This window comes from Xyrauchen texanus, chromosome 32 (genome assembly GCF_025860055.1).
Source record: "Xyrauchen texanus isolate HMW12.3.18 chromosome 32, RBS_HiC_50CHRs, whole genome shotgun sequence".
Taxonomy (NCBI): Eukaryota; Metazoa; Chordata; class Actinopteri; order Cypriniformes; family Catostomidae; genus Xyrauchen; species Xyrauchen texanus.
Genome location: NC_068307.1, coordinates 4,778,726 through 4,794,766, shown reverse-complemented (window position 1 = coordinate 4,794,766; position 16,041 = coordinate 4,778,726). Strand labels below are relative to the sequence as shown.

The window sequence follows — 16,041 nt, the reverse complement described above, 5'->3', positions numbered from 1 at the left end:
AGGCCTCTATTATATGTAAGTTGTCTTATTTAAATTCAATGGCACGTTATCTTTATGATCCACATTATACGTTAAATATCAGCTTATCACTGTTATGGTACCCTAATGCTGGGAAAAACGTGTCCCATTAACCATGATGGGTGCTAACTGTCCTCATATTTACTGAATATGCATTTGTGTGTGTGTGTGTGTGTGTGTGTGTGTGTGTGTTTGATTTTTCTCTTGTACCCATTGATTAGCTGCCTGTCTGTGCAATGCAACGCTATATAGCCAAAACTGTTTTCCAGAGCAATTTAGACAAAATGTCATCAGCGCTATTGGATCAAATTACAGGCATTAGTCAGCCGCCATTTTCATTCACACCTCTCATTTGGATCTGATGTCTATAATTCTCAGTATGCAAGTCAAGTCTTGACGCAGTTCATTTTCTTGCCAGCGGCCTGCAAGGTCCAACACTTCCCTTAAGCATGTCACTGAAAACACAATGCATCGACGCGGTGAGCAGACTGTCAATATCTCTCCTCCATGATAATTTGCTGGCGAACGTTTTGCTTTGTCTTTGCAGATGATTGATTATTGCCATGTAAACATGGGCACAATCAGCAAAAGACAGAAGCCTGGAAAGACTAAATCAGTTTGACAGGTTTATTAGAGAATAGCAGAGCTAATCTTCTGTTGTAGATCAAGACTATGGCAGACATCTTCAGCACTCAAACTTTGAAAGGTTGACTACCTTATTCTAAATACCCAAGCTAGAACATTAGTTACCAACTGGTTTTGACTCAGGACTCAGATTTTATACCTGACATGATGTGGAGACCCAACAAACAAAAGTAGACAAAAGCCTCCCTACAATCAAACACTGATATTGATTAGTACTGGCAGAAACTGAACACACCCAGCAATATACATTGTTTTTTCCATGGCATGAATAGGAAAATTGTCAAAATTGAACATACACAAAGAGCTGCAAAAATGTGATTTACAGCATTTATAGTTTGAGTGTTTGGTTTTGAAATGTCAATTAAAATTTTGATGGTTTAATGCTTTTGGCAGCTTACCATTCAACAACACCAACCATGTTTATCCTCACTGCAAGTGAGCCTGTGTCTATGTAGTCAGGGCTGTTACCTTGCATAGTTTTCGAAGATGTCATGCAACCTGTCCATTTTGGCATTTACTGAATTTGGCTAGCTTCTACTAAGTAATAGATATATTTGCATCAAAATACCGTAGAGTTTGATTGGACACACTGCCTTTGACGTCAAAAACAAAAGATATGGGAAGGGTTTTCTCCTCTGTTTAAAGGTTGAAAAGCCTTTATTTGGGTGTTTCTTCAACTTTGGGTGCTTGTTGTGTCCTAGTGGTTGTTTTTTTCCTTTTTCTTTTTTTTGACGATCACATTAAACCAAAATGGAAACTTTTTAGCTAGCCTTTATCATTTATTTTTAGTACTACTCAATTGCCTTTTATGTATATATTGTACTGTTTTTGCCTGGTCAAAGAACCGGATTTTCAGCATTAACTCTTAAATGCATATCTTGGGTCCTTAGTGACCCAGGACCACATTCAAGTCACTGTACCTTATCCATTTTTTGGGAGTTGTGTCCACACCTCTTTAGTGTTCCTTAATCTCCCTCTTATAAATATTGTAACACAAAACAAAACAAAAAGCCACAATTGCTATAAATAAATAAATACAATTATAATGGCAAAAGTACCACGAGTGTATAGGGTCATTAGAGTGATTTTTTTTTATTTGTTTACACTTACATAAATATATTTTTAATGTCTATATATGTTTACTATCACAGGATATCTATTTCTTTGTTTATTACAAGTTGAATGAGTACTGTATACAAATATTTTTAAATAAATACTATATTACGTTTCTGTGCAACAATGAATTAACAACAATGGTCATTTATTATTATTCCATATTAACGAGTACACATAAACATTACACATGTTATTTCTCAATCAAGGTGGCACCGATGTTTCAGTGATTGAGATGATTTACATTTGACATTGTTATTTGATGATGAAACAACATGGAAGTAAACTATAGCAAGTGTAACACATGAACAGTATGATTTGACTATTGACATTTGGGTGTACTACTGAAATTATGTAAGTTATGCATCTATTTTGACTCAATAAGTGTAGATTATGTGTAGATTATAGCAGTCAGTTGCATATCATGAAATTTCAGTGTGAAAGTAATGAATCCTGTTCTAGATTCAACCTGGTCTCATAGTGAAAACGTGACTATATAGATACCTTGACATTTTGAAAAACGTGTTATATGTGTCTCCAGGAACAATTCCCTGCAGTTTCCAGGTGAAAATAACACTAGAGGTGCTACAACAACTGTGTGTTTTATTCACTTTCACTCAAATCATGACTTCAATGGCTGATTATGACTTTATAAACACTTAATTTTCTCTCTATTACTCAGACCATGCTGTGTTATGATTTCAAAACAACTTTACTTTAACGCATCTTTTAAAAATGTACATTTTAACGTTTGCATTACAGACCCACATTCATACATACACACCCTTATTCCAGTATGATTAGCTTGCATGGCAGCATACCTCACTGAGTGCTGGACTTTGGACTCAGGGGACCGTGGTTCAAAAAGAGATAAGACCTCAAGCTGATACATGATACAACAGAGACATAGAAGCGACACAAATTGATGTGGTTGCTTCAGAAAATGTGCTTTTCATTTCACTTCTGCATTTTAAAACACTGTTAAGGTTTAACCTTAACATATGTTAAGGTTAGGTGTTGGTTAAGGATAAGGATGTCTGTTTCGTAAAACTCTCATTTCTCTTCTCGGACACTATTGGTTAAGTTTAGGGTAAAGTTTTGGGTTTGAGAGGAATGTTTTATTAAAACCTCCATCTAAAATTCACCTTAAAAACCTTGTCTGATTACAACCTTATTTCGCTCGGTTTTGGCGCCCTCTGCTGGACATTTCACTTGAAAAGTGAAGCCAAACGTGTTATGAAGTGGTATGATTTCAGTTTTGCAACAACGTTGTAATGCTGAGGCAAATTTCATGAGACCAGGCTTTCTTGATTTGTCCTGACTTGTTGCATTTTCTTTTTGATATATGAAAAATAAAACACAAAATATATATTGAAAATATTTAGAAAATATGACACAATCTGGGCATTTTGTAGATCCATTTGTGATAGATAAAAGTGCCATGTCTATGAAGACCTGAATATGTAAGTGTTTAGTGAATTTTCCAGTCATTTAAGGGTTAATCTATGAAAATCTATAATACAAATATATATTTTTTACATGCTTAAAACTGTAATAATATAAAAAACAAAAACAAAAAACAGTGAAATAAACAAACCATTTCAATATGTGTTCAATACGTGAAAATTATTTATATAGACTATTCCACTGTTGTGGCATCATTTCCACCTCACCAAACAATTTTGGCCCTAATAACTTTTTTTCAAAAGTTAATGTACTTGTAAACCAAGTGGACATACGTTTCATTGAAGAGCATGCTTGAGATGAAATATGAGTATAATAATAAATTATATTTATACTGGCTGTTATATCCAATCAAGCTGTAATTTTGCCAAACTAAGTGAGCAAAAAGTGTTAAAATATTGTATAATTGTGTGTATTTAGGCTACTTAACATGTTAGCTATGAAACTAGCCTTAGCTGGACAAAGAAGAATTCCATTCTATTTAAAAAAAGAAAAACGGTAAAAATGTCATTTCCACCACAGATTTCTGTTAAACTAAACACATTTGAATTTGAGATGTGCTGAAAATGATGGGAACGTTCATGTAAAAGAAAAATTACAGACAATGTTAGACATTGTTAGTAGACAAATTAAATTAATTCGTTAGAGTGTGACATTTTTTTTTAAAGAGACCTTAATGCTAAAAGTGCCGGAAGTTGAGGGAAAACATTAATTAATGTTAGATGCATATATTATTTTTCAGTGACCCTATTAGGAAAGACCTGCAACCCATTTCTGTGTCATAATGCACCAAAAGAGAACCACTGCTCTAACCTGCCATCAGCATTTCCCATTTCCCAGGAAGGTGAGAAAGCCATCAACATTTTTAGTTGCAATGATGCATTTGTGCTTTATTGAACAGCACTGTGCCTTTGGTGCTACATGAGCAGTGACTTATGGGGAATAGTATGGCTATGTGTTATTAGCACTTGTTGAGTTATTGCTTTAGATATGATCTAATATCCGTCACAAGCCACCACAGCAGTGCACTCAATGAAATTGCTCTCTTTGTTCCTCTTAACATGTTTCCTTAACATTCTTTTTGTCTGCCACTCTTTGGCTTGCATATTGTGGATCATGCTCGATCACCTCCATGCTCTGAATTATACTGTGTGTCCCTCCTTTGTTGTGTGTAACTGCGTTGGTGGCTTTTTCCTGCCTTTAAAGACGGACGATAGCACAAGAAAATACATTATATCTGCGGGCTGTGAAGAAGCATTTCATTGATTGGCAGAGTTTACTGAACGAATGCCACCCTTCATTGAATGAGTCAGTGTTCTGAGTCATTTGAGACATATTAAGATGTAAAATGTATTTAATACATGCACACAAAACTATAAGAAATGTCTTTTGTATAAATAGGTTTGTTTTTAACCTTGCAGTACCTCCATGGACCCCCAGGGTTCTGTGGACCCTTAGTTGAAAAGTTGTATAGGAAAGGCTGTTTCGAGTTAAGCCGATGAAGAAACAAATATTTTATAGCGTATGATCTCCAAGCTTCAGGGATTACTGGTAACTATCCCTTCTACACCAGCTGAATCTTAAGATGAAGATATGTGTGAACATCAAAGATGTGGAACATAAAAAAAATAAATGCTCCAGATGGGAAACAGTACCAGGAGTGTAGCCTCAGCACAATGCGCTCTCTCGCTCTCTCTCTCTCTCTCTCTCTCTAACATCTCTCCTCTCAACATCTCTCCCAGCTTTATCCATTAACTCTACTGACGTAAATCACAAGCTATTTCTTGCATAGTGTATTTAAGCACAGTGGTTCTCAACTGGTGGGTCGTGACCAAAAAATGGGCAGTAGGCCTCTTCTGATACAATATAATGCTAAATGGCCAAAAAAAATGCAACAAACCAGACATAGTTACCACATATTACCATACAATATAACCTTATATAATTGTGCATAGTAAGTATAACAAAATCAAATATATTTTGTTGATGATGTCAAAGGCTGGGCAACCAATCAAGCAGTATTTAATGTGTTATCAGTGTTTACTTATTACAAAATACAGTATTTTGGCACAAAATCGTTAGCTTGGTAATATAGTGAATACAAATACCATATTTTAGTGCTGTTGTTTATATTGAGAATATGTCATTTTCCCAATCCAGCCTATGTAATATGTAAATACATCAGCTTATTGTTGGGCTAATGCAGTTCATTGTAATATTATGTATCATATTATAATATTATGTATCTCAATATGGCATACTTTTGATTACCACAAAATATAATTCTTTCTTTAAAAAAAGCAAACATCTAGGTTACAGTGAGGCACTTACAATGGAAATTAATGGGGCCAATCCTTAAATAAATTAATTTCCTGAACCCTGCTGTTGTAGACTATATAATATATACACAACATTCATCTCAACAATCACAATGTTGTTGCAAACACCTTCATCTGTAATTCCAGGGTGTGTACACATAAAATCTACCTCTCACATCATTATAATGTGACATATAACGTGGTGCATAACCTCATCTGTCAGCAAACCTAAATTAAACTATAACACAACGTGACTTGAGCCACAACTGGTCACAAGAGACGAACAGATTGGAGAAGGGCAAGGCAAGGTTGGGTACAGATTAGAAGAAAATGAACAGCCCTTGCAAGGATGAATTATAACAAAGATAGAGGCCTTTGATGGGTTGGTGGGTTGTCATTTGCCCCTGTTACTGCAAGATAAAACGGGGAGGATTATGGAGGGGTTTTATCCTACTTCTGTACCGCTGAATGTCAGCCTGTTAAGTGTAGAGTGAGTATCACCATCCCCAAAATCCACTGCTTTAGAGACATAAAGCTGAAGTGTGTAATTTCCGTGGCACAAACATCACCAACAAAACTGCCAAATGAAAACTCCACTATCTTGCATTGGTCGAGTCAGTGTTGCTGTGTCGTTCTGGACTGTATACTTATAGTTTACGCTGCATATTCAGCTAGGGTACGAGAGGCAAAACTAAACACATTAGCATTTCTCCGTAAAAGCACTTTTGACTAATATGATTAAAATGATGTACACTCACAGGAGAGGAAGACTCCAATCATATCATTAGCCTAGAAAAAGCTGTTTTATTCTATGCAGGTCATGCCACTAAATCACCAGACTTACATTATTCCCTATCTGCTACCTTTTTTTTTATTATAATTATTTTTATTTTCTACCACTTTCTCCCCAATTTGGCATGCCCATATCCCAATGTGCTCTAGGTTCAAGTGGTGGCGTAATGACTTTCTCTCAAATCTGGGTGGCAGAGCATTAATCTCAGTTGCCTCCATGTCTGAGACAGTCAATCCACACATCTTATCACGTGGCTTGTTGAGCGCATTACCGCAGAGACCTTGCGCGTGTGGAGGCTTCACGCTATTCTCCGTGGCATCCACGCACAACTCACCACATGCCCCACCAAGAGCGAGAACCACATTATAGCGACCAAAAGTAGGTTAATCCAACGTGACTCTACCCACCCTAGCAACTGGGCCAATTGGTTGCTAAGGAAGCCTGACTGGAGTCACTCAGCGTGCGACTCCAGGCGTGGCAGTCAGCATTTTTACTTGCTGAGCTACCCTACTTATTATTATTATTATTATTATAATTATTATACTATGCTGATGACTGATGTAAAAAGCCAAAACAAACACAGATAAAATCGTTTGTTGGGCTTCACGTCCCTGTACAACATGCCATTATTGTTTGGATGCAATCAAGTGCTTTAAAAACAGCACTGAAAGTTTTCTTTTCTTTTTTTTTTTTTGATTTTCTTTTCATTACCGGGAGTATGACTAACATCATAGCATGAAATTATGGGTAGAATTAATATTGCTCTGAGCCCGTTGGGACCATGATGCCCTCGCCTCTCCAGATGCCTTTGAGCTCGACCGACTCAGAGGTCAGCGTCTAATTTTACACAGACAAAAATCTATTACAAAACCCATCTTTCCACACAAAGAGTTATACCCAGAGGAGGAGAGGGAGGTTTCTTTAATTGTTTCTCCTCTGCCACATGGCTGACCCAAATAGCTGCGGTCCATACCGTAAAGATAAGCGCAGTGAGGGAAGCGCCACCCATTGATCCGGCTCAAAACTTTGAGCCACTGGAGGATGGAGCACTAGGGAGAGACGCTTCATTTCGAGAGTAATGACCGTATTCCACGATTGATTCACAGCTGTCAAAAACCCTTACATCTACCAAAATTTGCGCCAATTGTGAAACAACAGCAATCCCCACATGATCACAAGGTTGTTTTTGTCTGGGAGATGTTGAAAACTTTTTAGTGAGTCGACAGCTTGTTTTCTGCTTTCTATTTGCCAGTTAATGGGATAGGTCACCCAAAAATGAAAATGATGCCTTTATGTTGTTATAAACTGATATAACTTTCCTTCTCATGCGGAGCACAAATATTGGCCTCTGGCACCATTCACTTTCATTGTATGGAAACAGATGCAATGAAAATGAATGGTGACTGACATTTGGTCTGGCACTGGAACAGATGAGGGTGAGTATTTGATGCCAGAATTTTCAATTTTGTGTGACTATCCCTCTTAAATCTATTTGGATGTCATTTAAATGTTTAAGACATTTTAGACTGTGGGCTCTATTTTCGTGAGTTTGCAAACTGGAGCGTTATACTCAAAGACCTTGTGCAATGTCTTATCCAATTTTTGTATGATCACTAATTCTAATTGCAATTTTCATGCCAGCGCAAAGCGCAAGTGGGCATGAATTTTTGTGCTATTTGTGGGTGTATGTACGCAAACATGGTGTATTTGTATATGGTAATTAAGTGGCACAAAGGTATTTTTGTTTTTTCCTGAAAAATAGGCCACTGTGCTAAGCAGGTCTGTTTGCAGCGCAAAGTCTAAACTCAGTTCATACATTTGCAGTTTGGAGATTCCACCAACAATTGGTAATACATTTTATGTCCAAACACTGAAAATAATGTGGAACATCAAATAATGTCCCTGAGATACACTGAACACCGTTTTATGAAACAAATATTTATGACATTTACGTTGAACTATCTTCAGGTCATGGTTCATTTAAACTACTTCAAAGAGTTCTAATCAAAAAATCGTCCACGTGTAGCAATGACATCTTTGCAGATCCTTGTTATTCTAGCTGTGGTTTTGTCCAGATACTCAGGTGACATTTCACCCCACACTTCCTGTAGCACTTGCTATAGATGTGACTGTCTTGTCGGGCACATCTCACGCACCTTACAGTCTAGCTCATCCCACAAAAGTTAAATCGGGTTAAGATCCATAACACTCTTTTCCAATTATCTGTTGTACAATGTCTGTGTTTCTTTGCTCACTCGAACCTTTTCTGTTTGTTTTTCTATTTCAAAAGTGTCTTTTTCTTTGCAATTCTTCCCATAAGGCCTCCTGAGTCTTCTCTTTACTGTTGTACATGAAACTGGTGTTGAGCGGGTAGAATTCAATGAAGCTGTCAGCTGGAGGACATGTGAGGTGTCTATTTCTCAAACTAGAGACCCTGATGCACTTATCCTCTTGTTTAGTTGTACATCTGGCCTTCCACATCTCTTTCTGATGTCAGAAAGAGATGTGAAACCAGTTGTACTTTGGTTTGAAGACTGTAGTGTACACTTTTGAATGAAATCTTCAGTTTTATTTTGGCAATTTCAAATATTGTATAGCCTTCATTCCTCAAAACCAAAACAATGACTCACTGATGAGTTTCTAGAGAAAGTAGTTTCTTTTTTTGCCATTTTTGACCTAAAATTGACCTTAAGACATGCCAGTCTATTGCATACATGTGGCAACTCAAAAACAAACACAAAGACAATGTTAAGCTTCATTTAATGAAACAAATAGCTTCCAACTGTGACCAAACAACAGACCAACTTAGCAATTTAGCATGATTACTCACAGATAATGTGTTGGAGTGATGGCTGCTGGAAATGCGGCCTGTCTAGATTTGATCAAAAATTACATTTTTCAAATAGTGATGGTGCTGATTTTTACATTAGTAATGTCCTTACTATACTATGTGATCAGCTGAATGTCACTTTCGTGAATTAAAAAAAAAATTCCTTCCGAAACAGCAAAAACTGTACATTATTCCAAACTTTTGGCTGTAAATGTACAATTCTATTTATGATCTTATTTGTATTGGTATTTTTTACCTGCTGTCATAGAGTGATTTGTAAGTCACTGTAAAATAGGCCAGTGGAAGATGTTGGAGAGAGTGAAATGTTTGGATTTGGTATGACTTTTTGACCACTTCGTCATTTTGATTATATTTGTGTTTTCTTTGAAGTGTAATTTGAATTTAGAAATATTTTTGGTTAGTTTTGTATTTCAATAAATTAATAACAATTTTCAAAAATCAAAATTGACCGGTAGAAGTGAAGTGCATGCACTGTTAATACTAGCAATGATTTGTGTGTCAGTAGGTGAAAAGTATTAATAATACTTACATTCTCTATCATTTCACAGAGTCTACACATCCTGATGAGAGACACGTTTTCCATGCGTATAAAAGGAGCATGTCACTGTCATTGTCGAAATATGCCTTCAACAAATATGATATTCAAAAAGGATGCAGTTAATGAAAAAAATAGGTAAATATTTATTTAAATTCTTCGAATTTATTACATACAAATATGCTGTCTTTGTTTATATCGCTGATGCTTGACAGGGAATTGACTACAGTATATAATAGGATGCTGATGGTGGAATAACAGGAGAAGAACCTCAGAATTAAATTGCACTTGACCCAGCCCATTAGTGCTTTGCGTGCATCATTTCACCAAACCCACTTGCGACTAGACTTAACATGCTTGAACAAAAATACTAAACCCTGCTAGCAACTGTACAACACTCATGTCAAAACAACATAGTAATCAAACAGATATTTAGAAAGTAGGTCTTCACATTATATTTATAATAAAGAATCAATAATAGGAATATGCATGATATGTTTTTCCATCAACATGAAACCAATGTGAATAATGATGTACAACCACTGTCTTACCTAAAGCAGCAAAGTCCAACATCTGAACCCGCCTCATATCTGTCATCATATGCAGTGCCCATCGACAATGCCAGAGTCAACTTGAGATGTTCTTCAGAAGTCAGGATAAAATTCAGTGGGGAATGCCAGTCTAACATGTTCAAGGAATAAGTCTGATGAATAAATGAATATTAAGTCATCTCAGTGCAGCTTGTTTTGAGCTGATCCACGGTGCGTACAGCCGCTACAACTTCAAAGGCGCATGTCGATACAACATGAATGGGTTCGTTCTTCATGCTAAAAAAATGTCATAAAAATTGTTTGTTTCATGAATCAAACTACTTGATTATTATAAAACAAAAATGTAAAACCTTTTTAGAAACTAAGACATTTTCTCTGCGCACACAATCGATGTAGAACGTTGCTGGGAGTCACTGATCCAGAGTCAGCTTTTCTCCTAGTTACGTGGAGCTGTAACACAGAGAAGTTTGGCTGCATAACTCAGTGAATTGAGTGAGTATTTCACCCTGTGTATCATGTCATGTCCAGTGGAAGACTAGTCTTATAATCCCTCTGCCTAAATGCATTTACTATATTTATTTAATGCAGTGTGTATTAACACGGGAATCAACCGCGTTTCACTCAACCGAATGTTCTTGACCTCATATCACAATAAAAACACAAAATACACATGCATGTTAGTGAGTTGATTAACAGGCGATGTCTGTATCTAAAAGGTGATTGACACTTTTACCTTCAAGACTGGACTTTCTTTCTAGATTCTTTGACTGTTGGGAGCTAGAGCTTCTTGGTTGTGCATTCCAATTACTCCCGTTCATTTAAATAGAAGTGACTCGTCTCTGCTAAATAGTCTCTGGCCTCACACTCTATAGAAATACAATGCCCATAATGCATTACGTCTCCTCCCCGAAGTTTGCACAAATTTACTCCTGATTTCTTGCAATACATGGACAGCATAGGTGTACAAAAGCAACTAACTTCGATATTATGACCTAAAAGAAAACTGTTTGCGTTACACTACTCGTTACCATTGCTAAAGTCTAGCATTGAGCTCACAGCTGATTGGGTGAGTGTTAGTTAGCATTCTGAGATCACATGCATTTTTGATGCACCCAGTGTAGACAATGCATAATCGCTCACTTTCACTTCCTCCACTTAATGTGGTGCTGTTTCTTTGGCTGGATGGCGCACGGCCCTCATGCTGTTCTCTTAAGCTATTCAACATACAGTTCCCTGCTGGCATCTGTTGGAAAATGTGTTTCACAGCGCAGCGTGCACCCGTGTAAACCCTTTTCTAAAATCAACTCAGGGTGCACTTCGCTGGCACAATCAGCCCTTTGCAAGCAGCAATTCACAAATGGCCAATGGGCACATTGTTGAACCTTTCAGATGTAGCCTACATCAAGTCCAGACTGTTTGTTCTGGGTGTTTCAAAAGAGAGGAACGTCAAGTCTTACCGAGATCTTGGAAAATATCTACACGTCAGCTTCACAATAGTGGAATGTTTGATTCTTCTAATCAAAGAGTCAGGCACCATATCTCCTGGATGAGCTTTCTGTTTGAGAAACCTTTTTTTTCCTAAACTTCACCATGACAAAACAAAAAACACCAAAGTGTCCTTTTTTCCATATTCCTAAACAAAATGAACTTGTATTATGTAGGGGACAATGACAAAGCTTCCCTCGGAAATAAAATCTCATTCCTATTCGAATGCAAATGTCACAATCAGCTTTTGATCCACTCCTGATCGCTTCATAAACACTGTCTTGTTTGATCATTCTGTGATAGCAAAATGGATTTAGAAAATCTGTTTTGCAACCACTGATGCCCACAATGATATATACAAAGCTTAAGAATGGTAGTAGAGGAGTTTGAAGTGTCCTTCGGAGGTTTTACTGTCTTTATGAATATTGTTGCACACAGAACGCTCACAAAGTGTTTTTTTTTGTTGTTGTTTTTGGTCTATGTAGACATACAGTATGTTTTAAACACATGTCAAGTTAAAGACCCCGTGAAATCATTTGAGTACTGTTTTCTGTACTAGTTTGAGATATTTCCATTTGAAAATAGAAATTTTGGCAGGACAAACACAGTAGAAGTCATTCATTTTTATTATTATTATTATTTATTATTTTAAATAGCCAGTAGTATTTACTTATGTCATAGCCATGAACCTACTTTCTAGTCATTTGCAGTTTGTATGAGGAGGGTTTGTAGTTATGTTTTCATATAAGTAGCAATTTGAACTTATGCAAAAAACAAATTGATATATTGCAAAAAACAGAATTTTCACTTCTAGGGAAATTGGTGCAAAATAGAGATACAAAAAGGAAGATTAAGCTACTATGGCACTTTCGTTAAATGTAATAAATGACTTTCTGGTATAAACTTCATGTTTGCTAGCGTTCAGTGGCAGATGCCTTAGTTCTGGGGTGCGAAAATCATGTCGCAGTTCTGGGAGGTAATAGTAGCCAATCACGGTTTGTAAAGACAAAGTCACATGACTTTTCAATGCATATCTACTCTATAGTCCTATATACATTTTAGGCTTGGGATTGATGCCTTTTTCACATGTCAATAATCGGAAGATTTCCCTAATGATTGTCAATATATATCAGGTTTTAATTTTTCAGATATAAATGTTAATAAAAAATGTTAAACTAGTTACTTTTCTGTGCTCACTTCAGTGGTGACCTCCTCAAACGGCTAAATAATATCCACAATTTATCTGGCAATGTTGAATTCCACCTTGTGGCCACATCCTGCTTCAAACACAGCTGCTCCTGACCCATCTGTTTTTGTGTGGACTTGAGTTTATCTGAAGCAACTGAACATATATGGAAGTATTCAACTATGGCCTTGACCTTTTGCAACATGTTTTGGACCTCCTCAAATGCAGCTCTGACAATGAGGTTCAGCATATTGGCGAAACATGGTACTGTATGTGGTCCCAGTGGAGGTGGTCGCTCTGGGCTGAAACAATATTGCTGACATTGTCCGAGACACTAGCTAAAATGTTGTCACTCACACCCCATTCAGTTGTAACCCTGGTCAGCTCCCTTGTCAGGTGAGCAGCAGTGTGTCTGTCTGTCAAGACAAAGCAGTCCAGGAGATAGGAGGTCATCCAAAAATCCTCTATGAAATGGCAAGTCACAACCATGTAACCTGTGGTATTCACAGAGGTCCAGCAGTCTGTTGTGAGACATACAGCAGAGGCACTGTTGATTTGTCCATTATCTCAGCTCTTAACCTGTCATACAACCTAGGAAGTACAGTTTTTGACAGAGTTTTTCTACTAGGTAGACTTTTATGATGGTCCAAAAGATTTGAATACTCCTTAAAGCCCTTATCCTCAACCGTAGAAAATGTCTGAAAGTCACAAGAAATCCTTTTGACCAGAGCCTCATCCGGTTCTTAATGGATCCATTGGTCTTGTTATAAAACTGCTCATGGAGGTTTGTTGTTGTAGCTTCCATGCCCTAACTGCTCCTTGGATGGTGGTTGGTGCTGATGGTTTACTGGATGCTGTAGATGTTGTCAACGTGCCAACCATAGCAATTGAGGGTCCAAATGAAAAGATGCTGCTTGTGGAAACCGCTCCAGCTACTAAAGGACCACCATCTTCACCCTCTGTTCTAACTTGTGCTAACAGCACAGTTGGGTGTGTAGATTTCAGGTGTCAAGTGTAAATAATTATTTTATTTTTTTTGCATATGTTGCATTTTGCTTCAGTGGCTGTAGATGCCACAAAATTAGTCCAAATATCACTCCTTTTTCTAGTGCTCATTCTCTTGACCTGTTAAAATCAGTCTCTTCTCTGCACCTCATCTAGTGCTCAGTTTATGTCATTGAGTAATAAAAAAAAAAAGGTTTAACATATTTACATTTACATTTATGCATTTGGCAGATGCTTATATCCAAAGCGACTTACAGTGCACTTATTACAGGGACAATCCCCCCAGAGCAACCTGGAGTTAAGTGCCTTGCTCAAGGACACAATGGTGGTGGCCATGGGGTTCAAACCAGTGACCTTCTGATTAACAGCACTGTCCTTTAGCCACTATGCCACCACCACTCACATATTTGTTATTTGTCATATTTGTTATTGATATCCAAATAGCCCTAAATGTAAACATGAAACATAAACATGAACTTGACTATAAACTTAACTTGACTTAACTTGACTTGACATAATGTTACCAAACATCTAATACCTAACAAATGACAATGGAAAACATGAGGGTTTAAATACATGGACACGGGAGAACACATGACAAAGATAACCAATGAACAAACAGAACTGATTACAGGATAACAAGACAATGAACCAATGACAACAAGACTCATGATCATGGAGGAAAAAGAGGACATTACATGACTAGGGCCACATGACATGAAACAGGAAATAAACTTTTAAAATAAAAGACAAAATACACATAACACCATCTCTACTACTCACTGTATATTCAGTTACAAGTATCTATTTTTGTGGTTTGACTGCTTGAATGAAAGACCTATTCAAGGCTACATACAGAAACAATTGCCTAATAAATGTGGCCATTTCCAAATGTTCAGTTTCATACACTAACCTGCAAACTCATCGAAGTCACTTTGTTCATTCTTGAAGAAGTACAAAAACCTTCATAACGTTGAACTGGCATCTGCTGCACCACATCCTGTGTGTGATACCTGTGCCTTTCTTACATGCAAACAGCTTCAGAAAATGTTATATTACCCTCTTGTGGTCTCCCAACGCTATTACGCCAGACTGTTAAATAGAGGCCAACTGAGTGAATCGGAAAGCATGCAAATTAAATGTTGGCTTATTTTAATATATCGATGCCTCAAAAAAATATAGATAAAATAACGTGCCTAATAAATTATATAGGAATATATATAATGTGTTTTTATCATAGTTTATGCAAAATGTATCCACCTCAAGCAAGCACTTACCTTTTTTATGCGCATTTTGGAAACTATTATTCATGAACGACTTCTCATGTTGTTCCAAACCCATATTGTTTTCTTCCCATGGCACACAAAAGGAGATGTTAGGCAGTTTGAAACAATGTAGGAACTCTGGTTTGTTTTATTTGTTTGTTAATTAGCCTAATTTCTTTATTTTCACACTTTAGGCTCTCCTCTTCGCCAAAAAAACCTCTGCACATATAATGAATGACGGTAGAAGCCTTTAAAAACTAATTAAAAACAAATTTTAGTATTGCCTTTTTTCAGATAACACAATCTCAGTGGTTGCAATTCTCTCAAGCCAATTCAGTCTTGTAGGGGCTCATTAGACAGCAACATTACGTTTAGAACAGCATTTGCACTGGAGAATTTGCCTCATGGGTTTACACTAGAAACAAAGAAGAAAGCATTTTTACTTTTTTGTCGCTGACATCTGTGAATACTGATTCCAAGCTTTCTAGAGCTGTGTTCAATGTAGATATCAGAGGACATCAAACAATTACGTGGGTCATTTGTTTAATTGTTCTTTTATGGTGTATTACCCCTCATAAGCCTGAGTAATGTTGCAATAATTTTCAATGTATGCCGTTTTTACACGGCAATAAAGGCTCTGTTGAATGTGAAATCTTATGTTTTCCCATTAATTCATAGATCATCTCACAGAAATACTTCACCCCAAAACACTCTAAGACTTTCTTTCCTCTGTGAAAAGCAAATGAAGGTATTTTGAATAACGTACTAGTCGTTCTTTTACATGCAATCACAACGAATGGAGATTGAAGCTT

At 36.9% G+C, this 16,041-nt stretch overlaps 1 protein-coding gene across 2 annotated transcripts in view; it reads right to left on the bottom strand.

The window, feature by feature from the left end:
- Positions 1-16,041, bottom strand: part of igsf21a (immunoglobin superfamily, member 21a) — a 331,022-nt gene that overhangs the window by 177,983 nt on the left and 136,998 nt on the right. The window lies entirely within an intron of this gene.